General features: G+C 55.9%; 1 protein-coding gene across 8 annotated transcripts in view; it reads right to left on the bottom strand.

The window, feature by feature from the left end:
* The window catches only part of Pitpnm2 (phosphatidylinositol transfer protein membrane associated 2), a 124945-nt gene that overhangs the window by 108507 nt on the left and 260 nt on the right, over nt 1-16178 (bottom strand). For 2 of the 8 annotated variants that reach the window (XM_046446061.2, XM_058579803.1), the window contains exon 1: nt 15682-15770. The exons of 1 other annotated variant lie outside the window; for it this stretch is intronic. The gene's annotated coding sequence lies outside the window, so the exon portion shown is untranslated. Of the gene's footprint in view, nt 1-15681; nt 15778-16178 lie in introns of those variants that run through there. 5 more of the 8 variants (XM_058579804.1, XM_058579805.1, XM_058579802.1 and 2 more) reach the window with 4 other exon arrangements.

The raw sequence follows: 16178 nt of genomic DNA, 5'->3' as shown, positions 1-16178 counted from the left end.
TGTGCTCAGGATGCAGAGGCCAGGGACAGGAGGGCCTGGACAGGAAGAGGGTACGATGTGGGAGCCACCCCACGGCATGCCCAGGCCACCAGACACGCCTCCCTTCTGCATGCACACATCTAAGCAGACCCACAAGGTGGCTTTTAAGTCACTCATGCAGCGAGCACAGAGCTGTTCTGGGTTGAAGAGCCCCCAAATTCACTTCCTTCTCAGAAACACATGCTTGTAAATAGGGTTGTTGCAGGTGGAATTAGTTAAGGGGAGGTCCCAGGGTGGGATGTGTCCTCAGGATGTCCTTATAAGAGATGGGTGCCCTTATAAGAGAGCCAGATTTGGTGGCTCACATCTGTAATCCCAGTGACTCAGGAGGCTGAGGCAGGAGGATCCCAAGTTCAAGGCCAGCCTCAGCAAGTTATCGAGGCCTTGAGCAACTTCGTGAGATGCTGTCTCAAAATAAAAAACAAAACAGACTGCTAGTGCAGCTCTACGTAAAGTATCCCTGGGTTCGAATAAGTGGAAGAGGAAGAGGAAGAGACACCAGGAGACGGCCATACGATGACCAAGGCAGAGTGAATCCACTAGTCCTCAAGTCAAGGGACACCAAGGATGCTGCCACCGCCACAGCTGGGAGAGGCATGGAAGCCTCTAGAAGGAGCCAACCCTGCCAACACCCTAGAGGTGGGCTCCTGGTCTCCCAACTGTGAGATGAGAAATTTGGGTGGGCTGGAGCCACCTGGTCTGTAGTACTTTGTTATGGGGACCCTGGGACACCAGCAGAAACACCTCAGGGAGGGCGCCATGGGTGTGCTGGAGCAGGGGACTCCACAAGGCCGAGGAGAAGCCTAGCTCCATAGGGCGCCCTCAAGCACACTGCCCCTTCCCCTGTCACGGGGCCTTGCCCTGCCCACTGGCCGCCCTTCCACCACATGTCCAGGCCACCTGTTGCCAGAGTCCTGACAGAAGGTGCCGACAGCCCCGGCTGACCGTAACAGCTTGCTGAAAAGGAAGGCCCTTCCCACCCCTGCCAGACAGGGACGAATCCACATGCTGTCCATCCCTGGGGGGCACAAGCATGGTGCCGGCCACTCCCATACATTCTCCTTGAAGACCAGGTCCAGCCAGAGGCAGCCAACAGAAGCTCCCACAGGACCAGCTCAAGGTCCCCAGCAGCTCCATGGCACAGCAAGGCTCCAGACTCAGGCTACCTGCATGGGACCTGGGGATCCTCTGCCCACCCACTGCCTGCTGCCCAGCCTGCAGCTGGTGCCCCTCGGCACTGCCATCTCCCACTTACTCTGCAGCAAGGGACCCAGGGACTGTGGGCAGGTGGCATCTGCCCCTTGAAAAGGTGTTTGTCTTTCCACTGTGTGAGGCCAAGTGAAAGCCATACAGGGACATGCCCGGCATCAGGGCACAGTCTTCCACAGAAACAGAGGTCCCCGTGCCGCACGGTAACTGCCAGGAACACCCCGCAGAGGAGCTCAGGGCGCTGCCGAGTGGGAGGTCGTGGGCAGGCTGCAGGGGCGGCACCTCTCCCCATGCCGGGGGCAGCAAGGCTCCCCAACTGCAGGATCTGGCCCCACTTGCCACCTGAGGCTCTACGAGTATCCATGAACAACCCTGAAAGCCTGAAGTCACTTTTTTTTCTTTCCCCCATTTTTAATCATTTTTATTTTGGTGGGGGGAGGTAATGGGCATTGAACCCAGGGGTGCTTAACCACTGAACCACACCCCCAGCCCTTTTTATTTTGAGATAGGGTCTTGCTAAGTTGCTTAGGGCCTTGCTAAGTTGCTGACACTGGCCTTGAACTTGAGATCCTCCTGCCTCAGCCTCTCGACTTGCTGGGATTACAGATATATGCCACTGCATTTGTCACCATTTCAATCACTTTTAAGTGTGCTATCTCCAGATATTGTGCTATCTCTCATTATTCCAAACAGAAGCGCTTTGCCCGTTAAACAACAGCTCCATCTCCCTCCACCTATCACTGTAAGCTCTAATCTACTTTCTGTCTCTGCCTCTTCGGGGGCCACATGTAAGTGGAATCATGCTGTTTTGTCCTCTGTGTCTGGCTTCTTTCACTCAGCATCAAGCTTCCAAGGCTCATCCGAGCAGGAGGAGGTATCAGTGCTTCATTCCTGTTCACAGCTGAATAATATTCCACTTCTGGAGCAACCACTCATCTGCTGCTGGGTGCTTGGGCTGTTTTCTCCTCTTGGCTACTATGAACAGTGCTGCTATGAACCCTGGTGAGCAAGTGTCTGCTTCAGTTCCTGCTTTCACTTTTCCTGGGTGTTGACTGAGGAGCAGAATTGCTGGCTACATGTGATTCTGAATTTAAATATGTGAAGACCTGCCAGACTCCTTTCCGCGGAGCCTTCCCGAGTCCCTGCATCCCCACCAACACCTGCTATTCCATCTTATTTCTTAATTTGGACGACAGTTGAATCTGAGATCTTAAAGAGAGGGCAGAGGCAGTTCCCCCAGGGGCGCAGCATGGCTCCAGGGCCTGCTGCTATGTCCATTTTTTCCCCTCCAGTCTGCACAGCAATGCAAAGAACAAATGCTGGCGTGGACTCTGGGGACTCGGTTCTGGCTGTGTGACTCTAGATGCATATTTTAACCTTTCTGAGCCTCAGTTATGTCCACCATGGGAAAGGAGCTCATGCACTGAGTGTCACTGCACACCGTGGGCGGGGCTGTGAATCTGACACGATGTCAGATTTTTATGAGCTCTAACGAGGACACCAAGGTAGATGGGGTGGGGGGACTGTTTCACCCTTCCTGGATCTATCTGTTATGACAAAGTACAAAAGGGACTGGAACATCTTCCCCTTCAACCTCCTCTTTCTCTGCCTTCAAGTGGAGAAGGCAAAATAAAAGAGCAGAAAGATGAGGAGTGGGCGGAGGGGGTCTGGATGTTCTCCTGAGGACGGCCCTAGCAACACAATCATTACTGGCACACACACACACACACACACACACACATGCGCGCACACACACACACACACAGCGCTTGCTTCTCACCGTGGACTGGAAGTTGTTCCAATTAATGATGTCACCAGATCCAGAGAAGCAGGCAGGGCGGGAGTTGCCACCCCAACTTGTCATGCATGAAGGTCTAGAGAGGTTAAGCAACCTGGCCCAAGGTCACACAGCATTGCTCAAATCAGGCCCCCAGACTCCTGAGCCAAACCAAGAGACAGCCGTGGCACTGCCCAAACACAGGGCCCAGCCCCAGGGACAGTTCAGCACAGAGGCAGCACTCTCCCAGTCTGTCTGCCGCCTCTCACACACGGGTACACATGCAAGCTGACGGAGGCCTTGACCCACAAGTCCCAGGAAGCAAACAGGACCCCTTTCCTCCCTGGGAGGAGGCGCACTGGCCCAGTATCTCCATAGTGACCAGGTGACAGAGGCTGTGGGGCTAAAAATAGACCCTCTACCTGCTGAAGCCCCATCTGTTGGGCTCTAGCTGTGTGGGGCTCTGAGCAGCTCAGGATCTGGATGATACCTTGACCTCAAAGAGGCCTCTGAGAGGCAAGAAGGACACAGCCCACTTGGGACGCTGTCCACCCCTGTGCAGCCAAGGTCGCAGTCCAACAGGCTTCTCGAGGGCAGCCCGGAAGGCCCTCAGGGCACCAGTGTTCTTGGACACGCAAACATACCCTTCCTGGCAGGCCACGGGTGCTGGCTCCCCGCAAGGCTGACAGTGAGACGGCTCCTTCTCCAGGTGTTCCCGGGACAGGCTCACCAGCCAAAACCAAAACGTTCCCACAGTACCCCAGTCCTAGGACAGGAGCCCAGCGGGCTATTTAGTAGTTAACCCCCACACAGGTCCCCAATGGCAAACTATCAAAAACAGCAGGTCAGCAGAGACCAGAGCCAGGCTGGATCTGAATCTAGGTGCCACAGGAACTTGAGGACAGTGCCTTGCCTCCCAGGGCCTCCGCTTTCCCATCTGTACAGTGGGCTAACTCCAAAGTGGTACAATGAAGTATGGACCCGGCACAGAGTAAGTGCCCCAAGAAGCATGGGATTCTGTACCCGGTAGAAATGAAACTCAGTAATTCAGCTGGGTGATGGACTGTGGGCTAGCCTGGGAACCTAATCCTGTGAACAGACATTCCTAGGAAAGCGACCTTTCACAGAGACAGGTGTGCATCAGCCGGACACTCCCACACTGACCAGCATTCACAGTCTGAGCTCAGCCTGGCCATACCCAGCCCAGGTCACTGAAGGGCAGAGGTCAAACAGAGATGGCCAGGATGAGGGCAGAATCTGTCCCAGTGGCAGGAACATACCTGCAAACCTACAGGTTCGGTGAACATTAAAAACAAAGTTTTTAACTGAGGAACACTATGCTTCTCATTTTATAGGTTTTAAAATTATCTGATGTTAAAACCTTTTTCTGAGGGGCAAGGTGGCTACGCCTGTAATCCTAGCCACTTGGGAAGCTGAGGCAGGAGGGCTGTGAGTTCAAAGCCAGCCTCAGCAACTTGGTAAAACTCTAAGCAACTTAGCAAAACCCTGTCTCAAAATAAAATAAAATAAATAAAGACTGGGGATGTGGCTCAGTGGTAAGGCACCTCTGGTCTCAATCCCAGGGCCATCTGTCCCCACACACACAAAAAAAATTTTGATTGGAAGTTTTTTCAATCATTTTCAAACAACTGATTGAAAAAAAAAATTGTTGCACTAAGAACACTTCGAGTGAAATCTATCCTCTTAGCTGGGTGTGGTGGCACACACGCTGTAGTCCCAGGACTGGGAGGCTGAGGAGGGAGGATCTCTTGGAACAGGAGTTCAAGATCAACCTAGATAACATAACAAGACACTGTCTCCAAAAAAAAAAAAAAAAAAGAATACTATCTTCTGTTCTGAACCTATTTTCCCCCCATGCTGGGGTGGAGCCCAGGGCCTCCTGCATTAGCCCCCTGCAGTGGCTCTGCCATTGGCCACAGCCCCAGCCCTCTTGAGATTCTTTAATGTGCAGCACAGTACGGTTGACTTGGGTCCTGCGTTGTGCTGACCTCCAGAGCCTCTCCGCCTTGCCGACTGATCCTCACGCCTGTTGATGGTGGTCTGAAGCCCTCTCCGGAGCCCTGGCAGCCCCTTTCCACTTGGATTCTCTAGATCTGGGGACTCTAAGAGCCCTGCTCAAGTGGACTCTCACAGAGCTGGTCTTTCTGTCACTGTCACAATGTCCTCAAGCTTCATCCTCGTCCTCCCGTAAGTCAGCATTTTCTTCCTCTATGAGGCTGAATAATATTCCATTCTATGGGCAGACACTTTCTTCATCAGTTGACAGGCAATTTAAAGCTATTAGATTTCTAAATTTTGTCAATTTACCATGAACATAGATCACCTTCAATTTTTTTCATGTGTTTAAACACTAGAAATGAAAATGGAGATCTAACCTGGGGCTAAAGACAGAGGCCCTTTGCTGCTGTTGTTTGAAGCCCCCCATCAGAACTTCCATCCCAGTCCATGTGACCTTGCAGGAATCCACCCTTGGCCCCAGCTCCTCTATCAGGGGGAACATGGCCCACAGTCCTCAAGCGACTAGAAACCATGCTCCTGCTGATTTGTAAACAGCCTTAAAAGTCCCAAGTAAAGCACAAGGAGTGCACCTCCTCATTAGCCACCAGCCTGAGTTAATAATTAAGCACCCTTAATTGGCGGATGCGGAAATGTGCAGCATGCCTTCCCAGGCTCCGCTGCAGCCACACTGACCCCACTGCTGATGGACTTCCTAAGTCACTCGCTGGCGGAGCTAATTCACATCCAAAGTTAATTAGCTTAATGAAGGCAAGTGTCACTTCGAGAGTCCCAGGCTGGCTTTCAGCTCCTACTCAGCCACCAGGGAGGCTGCCGGTATCATCCTCCAGATTTTATTTCCTGGAGCTCCACGGGAGGGGGCCCAGGGGACAGTACTTTGGGAGGCCCTGTGCCACTCATCTGTCCTACCCCTACCTGCTGGGAGTCAACAAGCACCCAGAAGGCCACGAGGCCCCAGGACACCTGCCTGCTACCCTTCAAGGACCTTGCCCCAAACCTCCACCAGGGGAGCAGCTTTCAGCAGGAGGAGGCCACAGGCAAGCCCCTCCCCTCCAGGCCCAGGTGGGCGGGGCAGACCCTCTAACCCTCTTTGATGAAGATCCCTCCCAGCCAGGAACCTGGTCCATAGCATCCCCAGGAGGGACATTGCTCCCCTTTTGGGACAGACACAGAGAACAAGGCTCAGAAGACATGGACTTGGGGCTCTGGGCTTATTGTTCCTCATCCACAGGCAAGCCAAAGCCAAGGTCTCACTGGCCCAGAAACCCCCAAAAGCCCACAGAGGGATGAACAGAGACTCAAAATGAGGTCTGTCCACACAATGGACTATTATTCACCCTTCAAAGAAGAAAATTCTGATGCACGATACAACGCAGGGGACCCCTGAGGACACCACTGTTATGATTCCCCCTTGTGACGTCCCTAGAGGAGTCAAATTCGTAGAGGCACAAAGTGGAACAATGATGGCCAGGGGCCAGGGAGGGAGCAGGATGCTGTCATTTAATGGGGACAGGCTTTCAGCTTGGGGAGAGGTGGGGGGATTTGGGGGACGGACAGTGATGAGGCTGTGTGGTGCCCAGGTATCCACAGCCAGTAGGCTGTGTGCAAAACGGTGGATTTTATATCACACACATTTTATCACACACAGGACTGAAGAAGTGATGCCTGCCACACCGCTGAACCCCGAAAACATGATGCTGTGGAAGCGGACACCCCAAAGGCCACAGGTGACATCCAGAACAGATGGGTGCATGGACACCAAGCTGGGGGTGGGAGAATGGGAGTGACTGCCAAGGGGTGGAGGTTCCTTTTCAGAGTGCCAAGGTCGCATGCCACTGAACCCTGGGCTTAAAAATGGCTAATTTTACATGATGTGCGTTTCACCTCAATAAAAAAAGAAAAGAGCCTGGGTGTGGTGGCACATGCCTGTAATGCCAGCAGCTTGGGAGGAGGAGGACCACAAGTTCAGTCTTGGCAACTTAGTGAGACCTTGTCTCAAAACAAAAAATAAAAAGGGCCGGGAATGTGGCTCAGCGTAAAGCTCCCCAAGTTCAATCTCTGGTGCCAAAAATAAATAAATAAATAAATAATAAAATAAAAGAGAAGAAAACTGCACCTCCATCCTTTCTCTGGCTGCACTCAAAGCCTCCCCTGAAGCCCCTCCTCTCCCACTGGGCTCCCAGCAGCCTTCCTGACCCTCCCATGTGCCCAGTATGCTAGAACCTTCTCTCTGCATCCAAGACCTGAACACAGCCACAGACTGCGATACTGGGTTATTCCAAGTACCCCATCAAGACTGTCATATGAATAAGAGGAAACTGGCAATCTGCCATCAGGAGAGCAGGTGGCCCAGGCTGAGGCCCCAGGGCTGGCTTTGGGGGTCCCTGGGTCTCTAGGCAGGACTTGGTGCTCTCCTTCCCCAGACCACCTCCCTCAAGTTTTCTTTCATTCAGAGATTTATCTGGCTCCTTCTCCAAGTTGAGAGGCCAGGCCAGGCACTCGGAGGAAACCAAGAGGAACAAGTTGTGGGCCCCACTGTTTGGCTCTGAGAGGACGGTGAGGCAGGTGTGGCTTCAGCTGCTCAGAACACACCTAGCCTCCTGGGGAGGGCAGACCCTGTTGCTCCTGCTGAAGGGGACTGAGTCCTAGGCTCCCATACTGGGCCTGTGTCCCCTCCTGATCCTCTCAACCCAGAGGCCACAGACCTAGTACTCCTTCTGCTCCAGAGCCCAGAGCAACTACGAAGCCGGGCACCTGCAAGAGGATGTGGCAGGGTCCCAGCCTCCCCCTCCCTGGCTGGCTCCCTGGTGCCTTCCTCACAAGGCTGGCTCTGGGGCCTCACTCCTCTCTAGGAGGAAGAAAGCAGGGAACAGGTAGAGGAGAAGGAGGGACCACGCTGACTCTGGCTCAGGACAAGCCCCAGCCCACAGAACTATGGTCTTCTGAACGTTCCCCTCCCCGGGTGGAGCAGAGAGGAGGCTGAGTAGGAGGACCCCGACCAGCGGTGCTCACCACCTGGAAGCCGCTCTCCCTGCAGGGAAAGGCCCTGACTCCCAGGCACACCCACTCCTGGGACCTCAGGACCACACCCAGGGCCTGGCCTCTGCCCTCCAGCTGGCCAGGACACCTCATGGCAGCATCAGAATTGGCCTCAGAATTCTAAGTATCTGGGACCCTGGGGCATGTGGCCCTGTCTTGGGGAGTCTGCCCTCTGTCCATGAAGCCCTTTGGCATCGTTTTGAAAATCAAAAGCTGTAGAATAAACAGAGGAGGGATTCCGCTTTCCCCTCTAGAAACAAAAGAAAGAGCCGACCCGTACAAACTCAAACTGAGAAGGTCAGACTACAAGGTCGGGAGGTGCTGGTGGGTTCTGCAAAGCAATGGAAGCCCATGGCACAGGCGATATTACAAGGGTGACCGGTGGGGACCTCATAGGCCTAGAGTCTGAGTCAGCGGCTAACTGCTTGTGACTAGGACTAAATCATGACCTCTTAATCACAGGGTCCCTGTCTGAAAACATGACAGGGGGCCAGATCATGACCTTTCTGAACCTCGGTGTCCTCACCTACAAAATGGGTGCAGCTGCATCTGTGAGTCAACCAGAGTGTGATGGGCAGAGGCTCTCTGCACTGTGTGCTGGGACTCGGGGTGGAGGGGAGGGGAGGGTCCTCGCCTCTGCACCTCCAGGCAGCACCTTCCCCACGCTGGCCACCAGGTACGGAACCAGCACCAGGCTGCTGTGCAAACCCTGTGACAAGTAAGCTATGGCCCTGGCAGCTGTGCAGCAGCTGGGCCAGGCCAGGGGCCCCTGTGGCCAGCAGGCTTCCCAGGAGAGGGAAGAACAGTCTCTCTAAGCAAGAGTCTGGGTGGCAGAAAAGTTCCATAATCCAGGGCCAGCCTGTGCGGGTGTGGTCGGGGTGCCATCAGCCTGAACCCTCCAGGCACCAGTTCTGCTGCTGCCAGGCTACCAGGACACCCTCGAGTGTACCGGACGTCCCAGGTTTTACGAGCCGGCCTCTGGTTCAGCAGTGCGTCCTTGAGTGTTAATCCTGCTCAGCTACCAACACCAGCGCCCAGCCCTGGATCCCGGGGCCTAGGGGAAATGGAAAGTCATTGCTTTTCGTGGAAAGGTCAGGCCCTTGGACTTGGTTTTTTCCAGTCTCCTTCTGGCTCTCCCGTTGGGTTCTAATTCCCTCCTTCTCCCCAGGCCCCTGCAGGGAAGCTGGACAGAACATTCCTCAGGAAAGCAAACTTGTTCGAGGGGAAGAGCCCAATGAAGTAAAAGGCAAGGGGTCAGGCACCATGGCACCTGGTGCCCAGGGAGGGAGGATGACCGTGGCGGTCACGGCCATGGGCTCACCATGCCTTGGTGAGTCACCCAAGGCTCGGAACAGACATCAAGCTAGCATCCTCTGTCACAGTATAGGAGGGAGCACAGCTGCACACAAACGGCTAGAATCTGAAACGCGCCCCTGGCTGCCCTGTGGTGACACCCAGGCCACCTCACTCCCCAGGACACACCGAGGAGCTCCTTCCCTGCTGGCTTAATACAAATTGTGTTCCAGCCCACATCTTCCCCACGCAGGCCACCAGGCTCGGAACCAGCACCAGGCTGCTGTACAGACCCACGATGAGTAAGCTATGGTCCTGACAGCTGTGCAGGGGCTGGGCCAGGCCAGGGGCCCCTGTGGCCAGTAGGCTTCCCAGGAGAGGGAAGAACAGCCTCTCCGAGCAAGAGTCTGGGTGGCCACTTCAGGCCACTTCAGGACTTTGCTTGGCTGTGCTGGAAAATGTCAGGCGTGGGGGCAAATGAAGCCTGGGCACGTGCAGGCCTTGGCCGGGTGCGCAGACTCCAGCTCCGCAGGCCTGGGTGACCGTGAGCGTCAGCTGGGGCTCTTCAACACAGCAAGCCAATTCCTTTCGCCTGGTAGTTACCGGCTGCCACGGGGAAGGCTGTGGGCCTCCCACCTCCCAGATGGTCCAACCACAATAAACGTTTGGCCTGTCAGATGCACAGCACTGACGAACTAATTGAAATATGCTGCAACCAGCAAACCCCAAATAAATGTGAAATGATTATTTCCTCACACGACAACCCGCCGAGTTGTCTGCGCGTCTGGCCACCCGCTGAGAGCGCCCCCACCCCTTCTCCTCAGCCTCACTTATGTGCGGTTTTCAAAGGGCTTAAATGCTTTTTTCAGTTTGATTACCCAAGTGCGGAAAGTTCTAATTGCAAAAAATGCTTGGTTTTTCTCCCTCTGATGGGGGAAAAAATGTGCAAGTGAAAAGTCAATTTTTACAAAGTGCCAGGGAGAGCACTTCACAGGCCTCCAGCAGGAGGGGACGGCCTCCAGCCCAGCCATAGGCACCTGTCTGCACCTGCGGCAAGCCCAGCCTCTGGGCCATGGGAGCTGCTCCCTTGTGACAGACCCGGAATGACCACCTATTACTGCCTCACACACCTCTACCCCTGTCCCTGTCCCAAGATGCTAGTGTCTGGCCAGGTGGGCCTGCCCCAGTGGGGCCAGAGGCCGCAGGGCCTGACTCCAACCCCATCCCCCACAGCAGTGCACCCCACAGCAGGCCCGCGGGCAGACCTGGCTGGAAGCCCCTAGTTGCCAGCGAGAACCAGCCTGGAGAGAAGGAATGGCAACCTGTAGGACCTGGCACCAAGTCTCAGTGGGGCACACGGAGGCTGAAGCCCAGGGGTCAAAGCCAGGATTGAGGCAAGCGGCTGTGGGAAGTCCCACGGTGGCCTGAAACACCTCCTTAAGAGGGTCATTCCTTTGGGCCCAGGCCTGCTTCTCAGCTCCTCACAGCAAAGACAATGTGTCCCAGGTCCACACTGAGTGCTGTCACCCCCTGTGCATGAGGAGAGTCCCTCCTCCACTTTGGAGAGGGGAGATGGGCACCAGCCAGCAGGAAGTGGAGAGGACAGGCCTCCTTTCCCAGCGCCTAGGACGAGCAAATGCAAGAACCTGCCCAACAGCCTTGGCTCGGGCCTTCGTTCACCAGGAACTGGCGGGGTGGCAGCAGCATGCCATGACCTGGCTGGAGACATGAGGGGACATACGTGATGTCCAAGACTGCAGATCCTCAGTATTTGTGAATCCCATACTTGTGGATTCACCTTGTCACTACAATTTAATCGCAACCCCCAAATCAATGCTTCAGTGTTCTCAGGTTCATGGTCAAACTTGTGCACACTGACAGGAAGTGTGGGTGGCCTGTGCTGAGGTGGAACAGGGCCACACTCCACCTTCTCCTTTGAGCTCTCGCTGAAAGCAAGCATCTTGCCCTGCCCTGCTCAGGTCCCTGTTTGTCACATGTCTATGCTTTCTGTTGTTGACTTCACTGTTCTCAACGATCCCCAGGCATAAGGCCACAGGCTGCATTCCAGAGGACAAGAAGGTCTCATGTGTGCTCAACGGGCTTCCTTCAGGCACGGGTCGCAGGCTGCTGGCCATGGGTTCAACGTCCAATAAACATCTTAAATAAGGTGTCTTCTGACAGGAATGCACGTGAGGTAAGGCTGCATGTTCGTCAGCTGACAGAAACGTCGTTACCCAGCAGAGGCTCGGGGTTGGCTTCGTCAGAGTCCGGGTGACTGTGGAATACAACTACCAGGAGTGACGAGACTCAACTGTCCATGTGCCCTCCTACAGAGGTGCTCCGCTCCGCAGGGCCACCTGCTCTGTGGCTGCAGGTTGGCATGCCCACGCCCAACAGCAGTCCCAGCTGTCGCTCCAGCTCTGAGTTCCACCAGCCTCAGCATCTCCCTGCTCCTCCCCACCCACAACTCCTTCTGCTGCTGCTCCTGATGTCAGGGGCACTCACAAGAAAGCTGTGACGGATGGGGGCGTCACCAAGCAGAGGGTTCTTCCACAGGATGACTGCCTGGTTGGTGGCCTGTTAGTGGATCCCTGCCTCTTGGTTCACTTCTACTTTATCTCCTGGCAAGGGCTGTTCCCAATGAGCGCCTGGAGTGAACGGCAGCCTGCCCTCCTCACACAGCTCTGCCCGTCTCTGGCCACAGAGGTTGGCAGAGGTTTGTCCTGGTGTTTGCTGGGCCAGCGCCCTTATACCCACTGTCCAGAAAGAAAGGACCCATGTGGGGGGCCAGCGCCAGCCTCCACATAAAGGAGGAGCCACCTGGTCACAAGGCACCTTGGTCCCAGGCTGGCATAGTGGCCTGTGCAAGGTCAGTTCTGTCCACCTCAGTCTCTCCTCCCTGGCAGGGGGGATGAGCTCAGACCCTCTGTCAAAGCCATAGAGGATTTGAAAAAGGCAAAGCCTGGCTCCCTGCGGGAGGCTCTGGAGCACTTCTCTCCTTTCCCACCAGATGTTCTGACGGGGTGTTGTGAACACCCCAGATTTTAGACTCTTGCTGAGGCCAGTCAAGTGTCCCTCTCCCAAAAAGCCAACCCTGACCTCCTCAACCAGAAAGGCAGTTGCCTGCTGAACCCTGCCTTCAAGCAACAATTGCCACACACAGCCTGGGGTGCTGAGAACACATCTCCCCAGCCACGCTGCTGTGACAGAAGCAGGGGTTAGGTGAAAAGTGACTTCCTGTATCAATTCACTATCTGTCCACTGTTTTCCAGAAACCTTTTATGATGACTTATAAAGAGCACAGAGCCAGCTGAAGCAGCACACGCCTGTAATCCCAGCTATTCAGAAGGCTGAGGCAGAAGGACAAGTTTGAGAACCAGCCTTAGCAACTAAGGGAGACCCTGCCTCAAAATAAACAAAAAAGGATTGGGGATGCGGCACAGTGGTAAAGCACTTCTGGGTTCAATTCCCAGAACTGCATAAATAAATAAGGAAAGAAGGAAGGAAAAGACAATGTGTACAGAAAAGGCCGGATAGAGATGAATACAAATCTGACTCAGTCAGAACAGCTGATGTCCCTGTGTCTCAACTTCTTTCTCTGCAGGAATCACCCACCTGCAGGGTGCTTGGCCTTTGGGCACCACGGTACGGGCAGGGCATGCCAGCAGAACATGCTTTCCTTCCCCACTTTCTTTTTGTTATCAAAGGAGAAAGCAGCTTAGTTTCCCAGGGAAGGCAAAGTTTGCCTAGCCCTAAATTCTAAAACCAAGTTTTCATAAGAAACACTGTCAGAAGCTGTCGGCCCAGGCGGCAATGCCTCAGATCATGGTTTTAGAACAGACCAGACAGGGATTTGTGACACCTCTTTTTGATAACATCCCAGGGTATTCAGTAACATAAACAAAGACCAAATGACCTCTGCAAAGACCACTTAGCTCTACATGCATCCAGAGGCAGGGGGTTAAACAGGTTCCGGGGTGACTGTCTGCAAAGGGTTTGGTCTCAGCCAAGCAAAGGGAAGATCCTGAGCTCACTTTGGATTGACCACATGGTCACCAACAGCAGCCTCTGCCTATGTCCTCCATGCACACCCAGAGCACACAGCCCCCAGCATCCTTCCGGAACAAGAGAGGAGCAGCCACTTCCCCTTTTATCTCTCCGAATAACTGCATATCCTCCATGACTGGCTCTTCTCAAAGACCAAGCCGCCTGGCCTTAACTTGAAGGGCTTTTAGGAGAGCACTGCCTGGTGTTCAAACAGGTTCAGGACAGGGAGGAAAGCAATGTGACATAGAAGGGACGCTCCAGGCTGTGGCCAAGAAGGGCTCTCAGGGGCTGTCCAGGCCAATCTCACCACCTAGTCTACATTTTCCCAAGTGCCTACTGCACACCAGGCACTGGGGACAGAGAAAGAGAATTTACCATGACTGCCTGGAAGCTCACAGTCCACGGGGAGGCACATGGAAAGGCAAGAGGGGTTGGGGAGTAGCAAAGGCAGAGGGGGTCGACTCTACCTGGGAAGGCCAGGGAAAGCAAACTGGGTCCCCATCACTGAAGAGGTGAGGCACACAGAGAAGGAGCACCACGCCTTGGAAAACCTCGAGATAGCCTGGGAGGGCTGGAGCATGGAGTGTGAGGGATGACATGGTGGCGGGGGACAGGTATGGTGAATGGGGCCCAGATCCTCGGGCCTTGTACATGCAGATGAATTTTCTTTCAAATTTGGTTCCCCCACCCTCTTTTTTTTTTTTTTTTTGGCAGTACCAGGTATCCAAACCAGGACTTCACATGCCAGGCAAGCACTCTACCACTAGCCACATCCCCAGGCCCCAGGTTTGGAAAGGAGCAAACAAGACCAAGAAAAACCAAATGACTTAGTTAACAGCAAGTTAGGGGGCAGGCCAAGCATGCAAGCCAGATCTCCTGGTTCCCATGGTCGATTCTCTACCCAGGTGCCTCCCAAGTATTAGCAGATAAGCCATTCAACTCACCACCCGAAGAACTCACAGTCAGGACCTGGCCATCTCTCCAGCAGTGAATATGCTGTCCTGTTCCCTTGGCAAGTCACTCCCTACAACAGCTCTTCCTAACTCACTGTGGCTCTCTGCAGTGGGAGAGAGCTGGACAGCTATTCCAATCAGAGTACAGTCTCTTCATGGGAGAACTGACCCACAACAGTCCCTGAGCCAGGCAAGCTAGAGTCCCTGAGGCAAGCCCAGAGGGGTTTATGCTCCATGCAGGCCCTAAACCCCACAGGCCCTGATTGCACACAGGATGCTGACCCAGGCTGGGGGCCAGAGATGAATCAAACTCCACCCCAGTAGCTCACAGTCCAGCAGAGGAGATAAGCCAGGCACAAAAGTAACTATAAAATAAGGCAGATAGTGATAAGAGCCAGAGATAAACTGCAGTGGGGTTCAGAACAGCAAGAGGAGTCGGGCTTGGGTGCGACGGGTGATTCAGAGAAGAGAGTATTGACTACCTTCTCCCCTGAGATGCAGGATGGGGGACCTGGGGGAGCACGGCTGCTACCCTAACAGTTCTGCTGACTCCCAGAGGCAGGGGAGGAGCTGGCAGTGGACAAAGAAAGATGCTCCTGAAGCATCCAGATTCAGGCAGGGAGGGGGAAGGTAGGCCACAGTGTTTCGGAGATAAGGAGGGGTGGGGGAGGAGGAGCCTAGGATTTCTATGCAGGAGCGGCAAGTCCCTTGAAAGGGGACAATGCTAGAGGACCTGCCTTGGAATGGCATCAGTGTGGCAGGCACTGTGTTTACTTGGGATGTCCATTTAGGATGTGGGGTGGGGATCAGTGCACATTGGGGAAGGGGGACACAAAAGTTTCCCTCTCCCCAGGCCGCCCCCAAACCCCACCACTGATAAGAAAGGATGCAGGGTGGTGGAAGAGGAAGCTGCCGGCCCTAGGAAGAGCAGGCACCTCCCAGTACGGCGGGAGAGAGAGAGAGAGAGCCCATCCCGGGGTCCTCGACGCCCACCCGGCCGGGGCCGGGGAAAAGCCCGCGGAAACCGAGCCTCCGGGCAGCCGGCTCGCGCCTCCCCGGGTGCGGGGCCCGGCGCTGCGCACGCACCTGCCCCCGGGCTGCCGCGACACCTGCCCCGGGGCGGGGGTCGCCCTTACGCCGCCGGGCCGTGGCCCCGGGTCTCGGCAACGCGCCAGGCCGCGGGTCCCCTCGCCACTCCCTCCGCCGCCCAGCCTCGGCCTCGGCCGGGCACTCTGGGCTCCCTCGGGCCGCACGGCCGCCCTCCGCCCCGGCCCGGCGGTCACTCACCCGCCCGCGGCCGCCGCTAGTCCCTCCGATCGCGCTGGGCCGCCGCCGCCTCACGCCGCCGCAGGGGCAGCGCGGGCCCCGCGGCCCCGGCCCGGCCGGCTGCGCCCCGCGGCCCCGCGCGCCCCCGCCGCCGGCTGGCCCTGGGCGAGCGGCCGGGCGGCGGGCATGCTCCGGGCCGTCGGGGCGCCGCTGCTCCGGGGGCCGCGCGGCCGACTCTCCGCGCCCAGCCGCGCCTCAGCCGCCGCTGCCAGCGCGCGTCGCTCGCATTCCCCCACTCGCCGCGGCGCGGCGCCTCCTCCGGCCGCGCGGGGGAGCGGCGCGGGGCGTCCCTCCGGGCCCGGCCGCTGCCGCCGGAAGAGCCCGGCTCGCCGGGGCGCCCGAGTGTCGCGGAGTGGCGGCTCCTAACAGCTCGCCTTTGAAAACGACGCTCCGGAATCGGTGGCGAAGCCGGGAGCCGCCGGCGAGGCCGCCCGGGCACTGGGATGGGGGCGCGGGCC

Source organism: Marmota monax, unplaced genomic scaffold (assembly GCF_021218885.2).
Source record: "Marmota monax isolate L192 unplaced genomic scaffold, Marmota_monax_Labrador192_F-V1.1 WCK01_AAM20220418_F8-fsc00092, whole genome shotgun sequence".
NCBI classification, from domain to species: domain Eukaryota; kingdom Metazoa; phylum Chordata; class Mammalia; order Rodentia; family Sciuridae; genus Marmota; species Marmota monax.
Note: the sequence above shows the minus strand (reverse complement) of the source record. Positions and strands in the feature narration are given on the sequence as shown.